Raw genomic sequence first — 12,850 nt, 5'->3', positions numbered from 1 at the left:
TCATTAATGTCATTGGCATGTGCAATTTTAAGTATCTAAGAAGAAAATACCCGAAAGCCTCAAAGGCATTGTTTTTGTTGATTATAATAAGATTTTTATTAAATAACATATAATATAAACTGAAAAACAAATTGACAAAAATTATTCTAAAATATATATTGACCGGAAACTTTTAGCCATTTTGGCAGTTATTGTTTAATTGGGAGATAGATTATTTGATTGAGAAAAAAATAGATTTATTTCATCTCCATCGAAGTTTTTAATTGCTTGCAATGAAACGTAGGATCTCTGAGTTTACTAAATATGACAAGGCTATTTAACATAATCGATAAAGACCTCCGTAATGTAAGATGTTTCGTAATGCAAGATTATGCTTTACGGAACTCATCGTCGATAACAATGAATGGCACTTAGGTACTATGGTAAATTTCTTTTGAATCGGCGATCCATTTCTCACGCTTTAATGACGAGCTCACTGTCGACCATTCGCGAAAGCTGAGTGATTAATTATAGCGACTAATTCGTGCATGATGATTAGAAACGTTCGAGGTCTTCTTCGCTTTAACTCACTTTCCTTGTTTAGTGATACATAATAACAAGATCGGATTAGACGTCTTGGTGGATTTATTGCGATAGGAATTTTATTATCTGAAACATATTTTTAATAATTTTGATTCGCAACTTCTTAAATGTAATGTAAGATATTTTTACAAAAATTTTCGCAACATTTTCAAGTATAGAATTATTTGATACTAAATAGTATCATACAAATAATTTTATACTTGGAAACTGTACTTGAAAGAATTTTGTACATGGAAAGATTTTGCTGTATCTACAATTCTTATTGAACACGGATCAAAAAATAATTTGGTGGACCATTAAAATATGTAATGAATTAGAACGCGCAAGTATAATGAGCAATGCTACGAAGTTTTAGCAACTTTAACAAAATCATTCTTTTCATTCTATAAACAGAAATTTCGGGTTGTTTACTAATTGCGTTACTTGAGTTTGAAGTATAATGCATATTTTACAAAATTTTTTAATTTTTTACACTCAAGCTGAATTTGCATCCAATGCTAAGTACTGAGTCACGATAATAGGACTCTTCTTTTTAAGTTTTTCAACTTTCATGTAACAGCTATTAGGCAACTCAAGTTTGTTGAGCTCCGATATCGGAATTAATACGCGCCTCGTGACGATCCTAACTCATCGCGTGAGTTATAACCGGTTGTTTCATCACCGCTGCAGCGACGACGTTGCAACGAGGGGGCTGAATTGCCGTCGTTGAGGGATTCCAATGTATAACACGATGCACATACCAGACGCTACATGTTCGCCAGGTGAGAGCAAAAAAAAAATGATTCTGTGAGGAAGAAGAAGATCGTGTCTCTTCTCTTCTTTCTCTCTCTTTTGAGAAAGAGATCCTCATCGCTGTCCGCGAGAGCCACCGGTTTTCTACTGCCGTCATGTCGACTTCAGCGCAGCTCGCATTAAGATCATTAATGACGCGATTAAAATTTACGCAGAAAATTTGTACCCTGACTGGGTGCACGCTCGTGATCAGATTGCAACCGGAATCTGGACTGGTTTATTTTCTTTAATCGTGAGCGATGAGCATTGACATCTTGAAATGGGAGACGATTCGAATGAACCGAACCAGTCATAAATTCTCATTCGGGATAAATTTTAACTGGTACTTATTAGAAGCTTATTATGGGCGAACATTAGAATTAAGAACTGAGATTGTTATAGATTTGTTATATTAAATTGAAGCTGCACTATGAAAAAGTATATAAAATTACATAAAAAATATGCGTTAAAATTAGACAATTTATGGAGGGAATATTTAAGTGTTTGTGTGTATTTTTACAAAAAATAGTTTTCATTTATCTCTAATTATATAAGTATAATTATTCGGAAAATTACAGTAGTATATTCTATAATCTTCATGTAAATGTACAAATTCGTGTAACATGTATAATGATGATAACGTTACACATATTACATTTACATTTTATGTTGCTTGAGAAAAATTGTACGTAATTTGTTGACAAATTATTACGTAAATTTATAAACTTAATTTTAATTGTAAATTTATTTTTGCAAATTGTTTAATTAATCGTAAAGAAGAGAAATGGAATAATTTTATTTCTTGGACATATTTATAAAAAAAAAAAGATTATAGAATATACGATTGTATTGTAATTTTTTAAATAATAAATACAGAAAAACGAGAACGGAAATATATCTCTAAAAAATATATTTTTCTCAATGTCAAATGATTAATCATCGATAAGCGATACACATATTGAGTACTTTATTTTCTCCTTTAATTGTTAATATTCTTTCGTGAAGGTTAAAATCTAGTTAACGATCTCAGCTTCTTTCCGCTGTAACTATATTTCGCCGAGTTTCCTTTTTCATTTTGGATTCGTAAATATCCTCTCCTCGGTAAAAGTGAGGACGGCGGAAAAAGCTCTCGGTTAACCAGCTCTTCGCACGCCGAGCCGCTAACAATGTTGAACGATCAGCCGCGAAGTCGACCGGATGCGAGTATCTACTCACTCTCGTCTGACTGACTGCAATCTCTCCAGTTCTCTCAATACTTGATTTATAGTGCGCGCGGCTTTTTGTTCGTATCGTACATTACCCATCTCGCGAACGTCGGAAGAGAGGCCACCGGTCTTCTCTACGGGTATACAGGGTGTTACCACCTTCTTGATGAATAGATTTTCCATCGAAAAATATTTTGTTTGCAAAGGAAATTATGCAGATAACAATATATGTTTAAACATTTATCTCTCGTTTCAGTCACTTTTATTATCGTTATTTCCATCAGTTGGAATTACATCAATAATCATAGAAATAATAAGGCAAAAAGTGAGCAAAATTATATAGTGTTTAAAATAATTTATTTCAATAATAATTTATTTTAATAAGTCCATAATATTGAAATATAATAAATATGTAATAAATTGTTAATTTAACGAATTCCGAATAATAAACGTAACATATTAATAATTATTTAAATAATCATGTATGGATGGATAATGTCATCAAAAGACTCGATTTGCACGATAAGTTTTATTATGGGTAATAGATAATCATCGAATTAGTTATTCAGGCAAAAATATTTTTTAACGTTACAAGGATAAAGTCTCGAAGTTATGACCGGAGAAGGAACACCCTGTATACGCTGCGCAGATGAGCGAAACGGAGCGAATGGATGGACGTTACGGATCGGGCGGTGTGCACCCCGAAAAAAAAGGAGCGAAAAAAATCTCTACCGCCGCGGTATCCGTTCATCTCCTTAATCACGGCGGGGCCCGTGTTCGGCCTCGAGGGGTCTGTTCCGTTTCGCTCTCTCTCTTTCCCCCGTGCGGCGAAATAAATAAGCCGGCCGCGAATGCGCTCGTCCGTGCACAATGCGCCGCCATTTGTCTCGGCGGGTTCGTTTATTTGGCGCTTATTAATTTCAACAACGGGGCCCAAGTCCAGCCCGCGCGAGAGAGACCCCTGGTGATTAAGCGGCCCCGGGGCACCGCGAACGAAGCGCCCCGGACTTACATCGTGCCGCGAAGATTTTGTCGGGGCCCTTTTCGCCGGGGGCCCGCCGCCCGCCGCCCGCCAAAAACCCCTTTGGAGATTCGCGCGGTTTCACTCGCGCGTGGAATTTATGGTGACGTACTCGGCGGGAGCTCGACGGTAGCAAGTTTCGACGTCGGCCTCGTTTAAAATATTATAAACGGAATAAACGATTATGTTGTTTTTGGAATGTAATGCCATGGAATCTAGCTTCAGATTATTCTAGTTTTTAATTAGTTCACCGTCGCACACCGTCGCTTTGATTTTCTACATGGAAAGAACGATTTTGCTAAAGTGTCTAAAAATTTAGGTACATACAGATCTCTTTCTTCAGAGAACTTTCTGCACTTTCTGAGACATCTTAGAGTGAACTCCGCACGCTTTTGAACACCTTCGACGACAATATGTGCCAAATTTGTGTCAGAACGAGCGCTAGTGTGTGAACAGATCGAAGCTATTCGTACGCATTTATATGCATCGAAAGTTCTATTGTATCATAGTCTGTAGCAAACATTTGTTTTAATTCTCAATTTTGTTAGATAAAAAAAAAAGTGATTTGTATAATATTTTTCTCTTTAAACTGAAAGAATTCGTCAGATTTACGCATTCGTATTGCTTATGATTATATTTTTCATAAGAAGACGAAATTAAAGGGAAATATGTTCTCATATCGAATGTATTTTCTGTTAGTATATGTTCGAATGATACTCAAAGTCCACGATTGGAACGAGAAGATTTGCCGATCGTTGACATCCATTATTATTGATTAATACACTGTACTTTTCGAATTCGTCATACATCTTTCATTAATCATCGCAAGTACGATGAAGCCGAAGTAACATTGAAGTAATATAAATAATGATGGAGTTCGAATAAGATTAATATAGGTTCATGGATAAACAGTTTGTTTAATTAAGCTTATAGTGCTTTTGTTTTTGAAACAATCGGAAATAAACTTTGTTTTTAGAGCGAATAATCTTAGAATATTGAAAAACAGAATATAATGTAAATACGACGAGAGATGATAAATACGTCCGAACTGATAACTTTTTTAAATAAAGATTATTCTTTAAAATATACACGGTTCGAGTTTTAACGAAGGATTTGATGAAGCACGGCGGTAGAAGAATTTCTGCACAGGATAAGGATAAGAGAGGATAAGGGAGTGAAAGATTCGGGGAGGTACATGCGCTTCGTTATCGATCTTTGGGTTATTTTTTTCAACCTTTCCACACCCACGTAACTGCAGAGGAATAATCTTACCAATCATTGCCATTAAGAGCCTAACACGATACGATTTACGTTCCGATGTGGCGTATTTTATTTTAGCCGGATGGTTTAACGTTAAGAGGATGTAAGTGTCGAAAATGTAATTTAGGCAGACAAATGACGGTCCAGGCATGATATATTAATGGTTATAAGATGTTTTCACGAGCACGCCGTGAAATATGTCATTATATAATTATCTTATTTTTTATTTGCTTAATAGCTCAGTTACATCTAAAAAATGTGTATTATTAATTTATTTTATTTTATTTGTATACATTTAAAATTGATTTAACATTGAATTTATTTATTCAAGAAATTATCAAACGTTTGCTATTGTAGATTAAATTTTTACATTTTTGTCTTTATACATAAAAAATGAATTTTTAATAAATCAAAAAAGTGAATTAATAGATTACAATTAGTAGAAAAATTAAAAGTGTAAATATTATAAAAAAAAGGATTAGAATAATTTCAAAATTCGTTATACTACTAAATTAATTTAATTTTTTATTTATAAATGTCCCAAAGTTCACAGCAATTTTATATCGGATGATTGATTTATAATATAAATTTTTTGTACATTCATATATGGCACGTTTTTTAAAATATGGAAATTTTACATATTTTATTGCTTTAGGAAGTCGTAAAACGACTCCTTTCTTGCAGCTTCACCTCCCTGCAAAACTTCGAGCAGACTCAATTCATCTTCACGAGACAGTCGAGCTTTTTCGCTGATAAGTGAAACGTTCGAATGGATTATTATTATCCGATAACTCGTCGCCACATGACAGGATGTAACTGATAACAATAACGTACACGCGCCGCGATACTAAAACAACATCTGCCGCAGGCGGATAATGAAAGTGCCGTGTCGTGAATTTGAATTTACAGCCGCGGGACGCCCATAATCCATAAGGAACCGACTGATCGGATGTTGTCCCTTTCTTACCTGCAATTGCATCGACACGTTCCCGTCATTGCAAGTGCTATATACGCGATTGTTAATCCGCTGATGTATAATCGGAGAAGATTTTCTACAGTCAGAAATCGTGCGTTGCAATAGGCTGTTATAAAGTACAATAAGTGCTTGGATAGTGAGATTCTTTTAATTTGTAAAATCGTAATCAATTCTAAATTAAAGAGTTTCCAAAAAACCAAACAAATCTAAAAAAAAAACCAACAAATCTAGAAAGTTAGGATTTTAAGAAATGAAGAAAATTTCCCTTTTTCAAAGTTCATTATATAAATTCTGTTCATTGCAAAATAATAATAAATAAATATAGTATTTTTTAATAACTTCGTAAGTTAATTGACGAACGAAGTTAATTAACGAATTTGTTTTACTTTTTTTTACTACGCTGATGAAGGCTGGAAAGTAGTTGACGTACGGAAACGTACGCGTTTTATCATAAAATCAATTGACATGATTACGAAATTTCATTCTTCATTCAGATTCAAGATGATTCTAAAGAACTTTAACTTAAATCGTAAGATTGCATAGAAATATAAAAATTTATTGTAAGATATTTAGTACCGAATTCCTAAAAGGTACATTTAAATCGAGCTCAAGAAGAGTACTTAAGTTAAACTACGAGAAGCCTGAGGAACATCATAAAATCAGTCGGTCAGATAATCTGTGCTGTTTTCTTCGTGCCCGTTTCGCATGTCTTCCATTTTTGCTGTGTTTTACGATTATTGACGTATAATAAACTGCGGACGTTCAAAATTTGTAGGACTGTATTTAGTAAATGTGCGTACGAATTTACGAAGTATGAGTTTATAAAACGTGATGTTTTCTCAAATTATATTAGAGATTCGTATAACAGTTTTAATACAAATATTATTTATTTCATGATAAATTGACGCAATAAAACAATACAATACATATTGATAATATAATATTTTTTACATTAAAAAATAGAACGAGGTAATAAATATATTAACGAGATAATTAAAATTAATAAGTAAATATGTATATGATAAAATAATAAAATAAGCAATGATATAATATAGGATGCAAAATAAAAATAGTAACGACGGTAAAATTTGTGACGGTTGAATTAAAAAATTTAAATTATTTAATGGCTTTAAATTGTAGCAAATTATTTTGACTTTGTAATTTCTCGAGAAACAATTGTTGCGCACGATTGCGCGTAACAATCTACTTTCAGGGGCAAACGAAATCGTATGACATCGCGGCTTTTCGCAGTCGTCGGAGAAATTTTGCATTTTTATGACTTGAATATAATTTGAGCGCACCATTTTGTAGTAATAATCGCTTAATATAATGTCGTGGACAATATGGATTCGTGATAATTATTGCAGTTATAATAACCATCAGTAAACAATATTTTCAGATCTGTATCTATTTTTAGGTTCAAAAGAAGTTTTTTAAATAGAAGCTGTAGATTAAGTAATATTAAAAAAAAGTCCAAGTATCTGGTTGTTCAAGTATTTAATCTAGGTTTATAAGGTTTAATTACGTTTGCCTAGTTTGCTTCTCCCCCCCTCTCCCTCACTTAACCAAATCTTAATAAATAAATTATATAATAATGCGCTATGTATGCCCTCCCAAAATCCGCAAAAAAAATTTTTGCGCTCATTTTGTTTAATTAAAACAAAATGTTTGTGGGGAGGAGCGTTATTATAATTACAATATAATTCAAACGATTTTTAATTTTTCTCTTTTATTAAGAATCGGTTTGGTATTTACTCTTATTTACATAATTAACATATAAAACTTATGAAATCTCATATTTCTCTTAAGTTACGTATCAGATTTCATTTATGACATTTGATGGCGTTCGAAGGATAAGAATCTCGATAAGATCTCGATTTCATGAATTTTGAAATGTAAAATAGCAGCGATAATTTTATTATACTGAGGAGGATCTATTGTGAAAAGGTCGAAATGTCTGCGTGTATGCATAATTGTTAGCCTACAATAAACATATAAATATTTTATAGCACGAACAACAGTGTGGCTCCTTTGCATTTTTACGATTTAAATATTCTGGTAAATATGGACGCATACATATCTTAATTTAAAAACATTAATGATTAATTTAAATATAATAATTATTCAATTAATTTCATTATTACATATTAATATCGTGCGTGATGCGCACAACGCGAATGCTTATTGGAAAAAATATATGCGTTTTTAAAACGATATAAAAATTCTATGCAGGAAATTCCAACAGGCGATATAAATAAAGGTTGACGATAATGATGTTGATTTATTCGTTCTTGGCAGGGAAATAGTTATTACTTAGATATTTGCTAGAAGGCAAGAAGGTTTTGCATAAATTACAGTTACCTTGCATTAGCATTGCCTTACTTTAGCGTCATTTATATTATATGATATGACCATGAAAGTGCAACCTTGAATACTTTCTTATTGTGCGTTAAAATTAATTTAATTTTAATAATATATGATCAAAGATGTTTGTCCTTATCAAAAGATATTTCTCTTATTTTATATTATACATATGTGTGTATATATACATATATAATTTAAAACTTATTTCCTTCTTGAAATTAAAAATACAAGCTTTAAAAGTAATATCGTGCAGACATTATTATGCATTGTTGCTACTATAAACAAATTTAAATATAAATATATAATAATATAACATTTAAGTTTGTAAATATTAATATAGTTTGTTTAAAGCAGAGAAAATAAAATACAAATGCCATCTTTTGGTATTTTTATCGGATAACACTTTATGATCCCGTGAAATATACTAAATTTTCTTATTGCTGGCATTAACGTTGTGTGCGTTGCGATATTGCATGAACGCGGATGTACTTGATGCAGTTCTGGAAACGTATAAGAATTTGCATTGCGTAGCAATGCGTTTTTTCTGCTCGCACTCATGGACATGTGATTTAGAAAATATGCGCGTAATCATATCTAATGTTACTATAATGAGGCTTTTAATTTACGAAGCATTAAAAATGCGAAGATGCATTGTGCAAGAACTATTTCCGAAATAGACATGATTATTCTTTCTGTTTATGAAGATAGAATTTTTTAACATTTTATGAATTATTGATCAAGAGTATAAAGCACCCTCACAAAATGACGTCATATATCTAACGAAAAATGAATTTTAAAGAACAGTTTTGTTAAAAAATAATTTTGAATAAATGACAATTTTTATATCTTGATATTTTTATATCTTGAGAGATAGTCTCCTCTAACTTTTGTTACTGCTTTTTTCAAGAAAATATAATAAATTGTGCGTGATTTACACTTGTGGCCAAGGCTAAAACTAATTTTATAAATAATAGTGCTGTCTTACAGATGTATTCTAAATTGTACATTTATTTTGTCAAAGATTCCTCAAACATTACATTTCAATATTTACTACTGGTAAAAATAACACACAGGCGTCATCGCTATTCTTTGCACAAGTTTCGCGAATAATCGATCGTGTTTCCAATTCGATTAAGTAATAATAATAAGTAGGATGTTGTACGACGACAAAAGTTACGAAATCAATGGTGTAACAATCCTCTGTTATTAATCGGCATGCCCGTATTACGTGTGGGTGGAATGCAGGAAATATGGAAAGGTGAAGTGCGCAGCAATATCGCGTGTAATATTGTTAAGTATTATGGCGTTACACGATTGGTGCTCTTGACACTGTACGCGTACGCACAATTACATATCGCTCATTTTACAACAACGACATAAATAAACAATGTAGGTTTTTAGTTGCTTGCGAGAAAGAACGGAAACATAAAAAAAGCACACTTTTATACTTCTTAAGTCAGTGATTGCATCAAAATTGCATTTTAAAATTGAAAATTACAAAATTTTAATTATTCAAAGTCTTCAAACTAATTTTCTGGAACACTTTGTCTTTTGACTTGTGTCGTTGTAGCAAATGAGAGTGATATATACACGGAAAGAACAATTTTGCTAAAGCATTCAAAAATTAAAAAACAACTAAATACAGATCTGAACATAATTTTATTGGACCATCAAAATAATTATGTAGGGCGTTCAAGCTATTTGCTAAAATGTCTAAAGACTTTTTGCGCAGTATTGTCTATTATGCTCGAACGTTCTACATAATTATTTTGTTGGAGTATCAAAATAATTATGAAAAACTCAAGCATAATGAGTGATAATTTTTAGACAGAAATGAGCATAAATTTTTAGATAGATACAGCGAAATTATTCTTTCTGTATATCCACCGTATATCATGGAGGCACATTGAAAGATAGTTGATTTAAATCCGCCGTCGTGGACAAGAACGTCCAATAATCTCTGCAATAAGATCGATAATTATTATGTGGAAAGTCGCGCGCGAGCGCATCGACGTTCCGAGACGGAATGTCGGCGATGAAAAGGTGGAAGAAAAAAACGAAAGATATCGCCGTGAGCGAGATAATACGATAGCGATCTTTTTCTTCTTCCGCCCGCGCAGTAGTATCCGCCGCTGCAACATTCTACTGCATTATGCTAATCGGTCGTGGCGAACACCGCGCTGCAATTTCGCACTGTCCGTGTGCCCACGGCGCGGTACGATGAACGAGCCAGAAATCATTACGCATGATCGCGTGGCTGTAGCAAAAATCCCGCGGCAAAAATGTAAGCCAATATCTAGAAAATGCGTGTCGCAAAAAAAGAAAATGCCGCGGCTAGAGCGGTTTGCACGTGTTTCCTTTGAGACGACGCGAGATTCCGCTCGACAAAATGTTTTACAAAGACTTTTTTTCGCGTTCCGGATCGATACCCGTTCGAAATGTGCACTTGGAAAAAATTTTGTCAGTGTGTGTTTTGGTAGCAATTTTCTATAAGCATTTCCAGAATCAAGTCATACGGCAAATAATAGGAAAATTTACTCATTATATCAACTTATATATTTTTGTACGAACAATCGAGCATTATTACACTTAAAAATTTTCTTTATTTCACGAAACCATGAAGTATTACTACTTAAGAATACCGAAAGACGGAAAATATTTTGTTTTTTATTTTTATATAAGTGGACTACAGTTTGAAAATTTGTTAAATATATTCACGTGTTTCAATTTTTCAAATTTTTGTGTTAATTTAACACAAGGTGAATATGTTAGAAAGTAACGCAAAATATTATGTACAAAATTAACACAAAAATATAACACTGACATAATTTGTAAGCAAATTGGGGCAGCATATTTTTTCAATAAAATTGACATTCATAATATAGTAAATTAACAATTAATTAATTTATTTATGTTAGAATTTAAAATTACATTATTTTGTTTTATGTATATAATGTTAGTTTGGAAGCTTGTTAATTAAAAAAAATTTATATAGCAATAAATATCTACAGCTAATTTTAAAAAATTAGAGGAACAAATAACCATGGTGAGAAATATCCTTAACAATGAAAAATGACGACAAGTTGCGGATTGCATAGAGATGCAGCGCGCATCGGTTGCGCTCGACATACAAACCTCTCATGCGTTGCCATTCTTTATGTGCGGTGAATAATTACTTGATGCAACTTTGTAGGCGTGATTTACATTGTCGCTTGTCTGTGTGGCTTATACTTCACGTCTATCTGACTCGTATTCGTTTCATATGACGAACTGTGAATATCTCAATGTGCCTTCTTTGTCTTACGTGCAATAAAGAGTTTAGGAAACGCCCTTCTAGAAATTTTACATTCTTTATTGCAATCATTTATAAGTCGTTTATATTTTAGATATTTTATAGTTGTTATATATGTAATCATTTATAGGATTACATTTCAGATATCACTGTAGGTATTTAGCGTCACGTTTAAAGCAGCTCTCGCAGCGACGCATGCGGAAGAACATGCTAAATTTTGTCCAGAGCTCAAATCCCGTTCAACTCGTTTAATAAATTCGATTTATGTAGAAAACACACGTATATATCGCCAATTCGTTGTAGGAGTAACACTTACCGCTATAATAGTCGTAGAACCGGCTATGATAAAACTCGCCATTAATTATCGCCGTCAAATTATAACTCTAAGTTTTAATTACGCTTATAAAATTACATCCTATGCGCGTTATTGCCGCATGCAATATTCCCATATATTAAAATACTCTTCCGTGGTAGGAATTCTTAAGCGATGACGCTGTCAATGTACGATGTATGCATCTGCAACATTGTGAGTCGGGTTTACAGACATTGATCCTATTGAAACAGCAGTAAGGGAAATTCAAAGGATGTTGTGAGGAAGATCGTAAAGCTTCTGCAATAAATAAATTTCCGTTACTTACATTTCAAATAATTTCATAAAATATTTCAAAATTTATATTTAGCTAATGATGTTCAAATTTAGAAAAGCATTTGAAATAGTAATTTATAATCACAGTATAATTAATATTTTTTAATAATAATTAATTAAAGTCAATATAAAAATGTTGCTTGATATTATAATTTTTTAAATAAAAATTTGTAGAAGATTTTTTTTATTGATCTTCGTAAAACTTAAAATTTTTGGGATCTTTAAAATATGACCACATTATAATGATATATCGCATTTATTTATCACATTTATAATTATATAAATTTGAATCTCTGCACGGTTATTAAATATTCGACGTTCGAGATAATCGCGTCCATTTAGTTCGGACAAGCGTTACCGACCCGCGTAGTTAATCCTACTACAGGACTTGCACATGCAATGTATGTATCCAACAGGACTTATCTATCTTCGTAACAACATTATGCTCCGAGCCTCGTATGTGTGTGCGCGTGCAGAACTCGCGTTTGAAGATCGCTACGCGTGATCGAGTGAGGCATACGCACCTAATAAATCTATACATGTCTCGCATGAAATAACTATAATCATAGAGTCAGGCGATTGTGTGTGATTTTAAAACTGTTCACAATATTCGGAGTTCGCGATAGCCGGAGGCTAATTAAGATGCAATAAAATAGCAGTTTTTTTTTATTTGTTACCAAACACTTTCTTGAACGCACATAAAACATTTAATTTTTGAGATTGAATTTCTAGA

This window comes from Trachymyrmex septentrionalis, unplaced genomic scaffold, assembly GCF_001594115.1.
Source record: "Trachymyrmex septentrionalis isolate Tsep2-gDNA-1 unplaced genomic scaffold, Tsep1.0 scaffold8, whole genome shotgun sequence".
Taxonomy (NCBI): domain Eukaryota; kingdom Metazoa; phylum Arthropoda; class Insecta; order Hymenoptera; family Formicidae; genus Trachymyrmex; species Trachymyrmex septentrionalis.
This window is presented reverse-complemented; position numbering follows the sequence as displayed.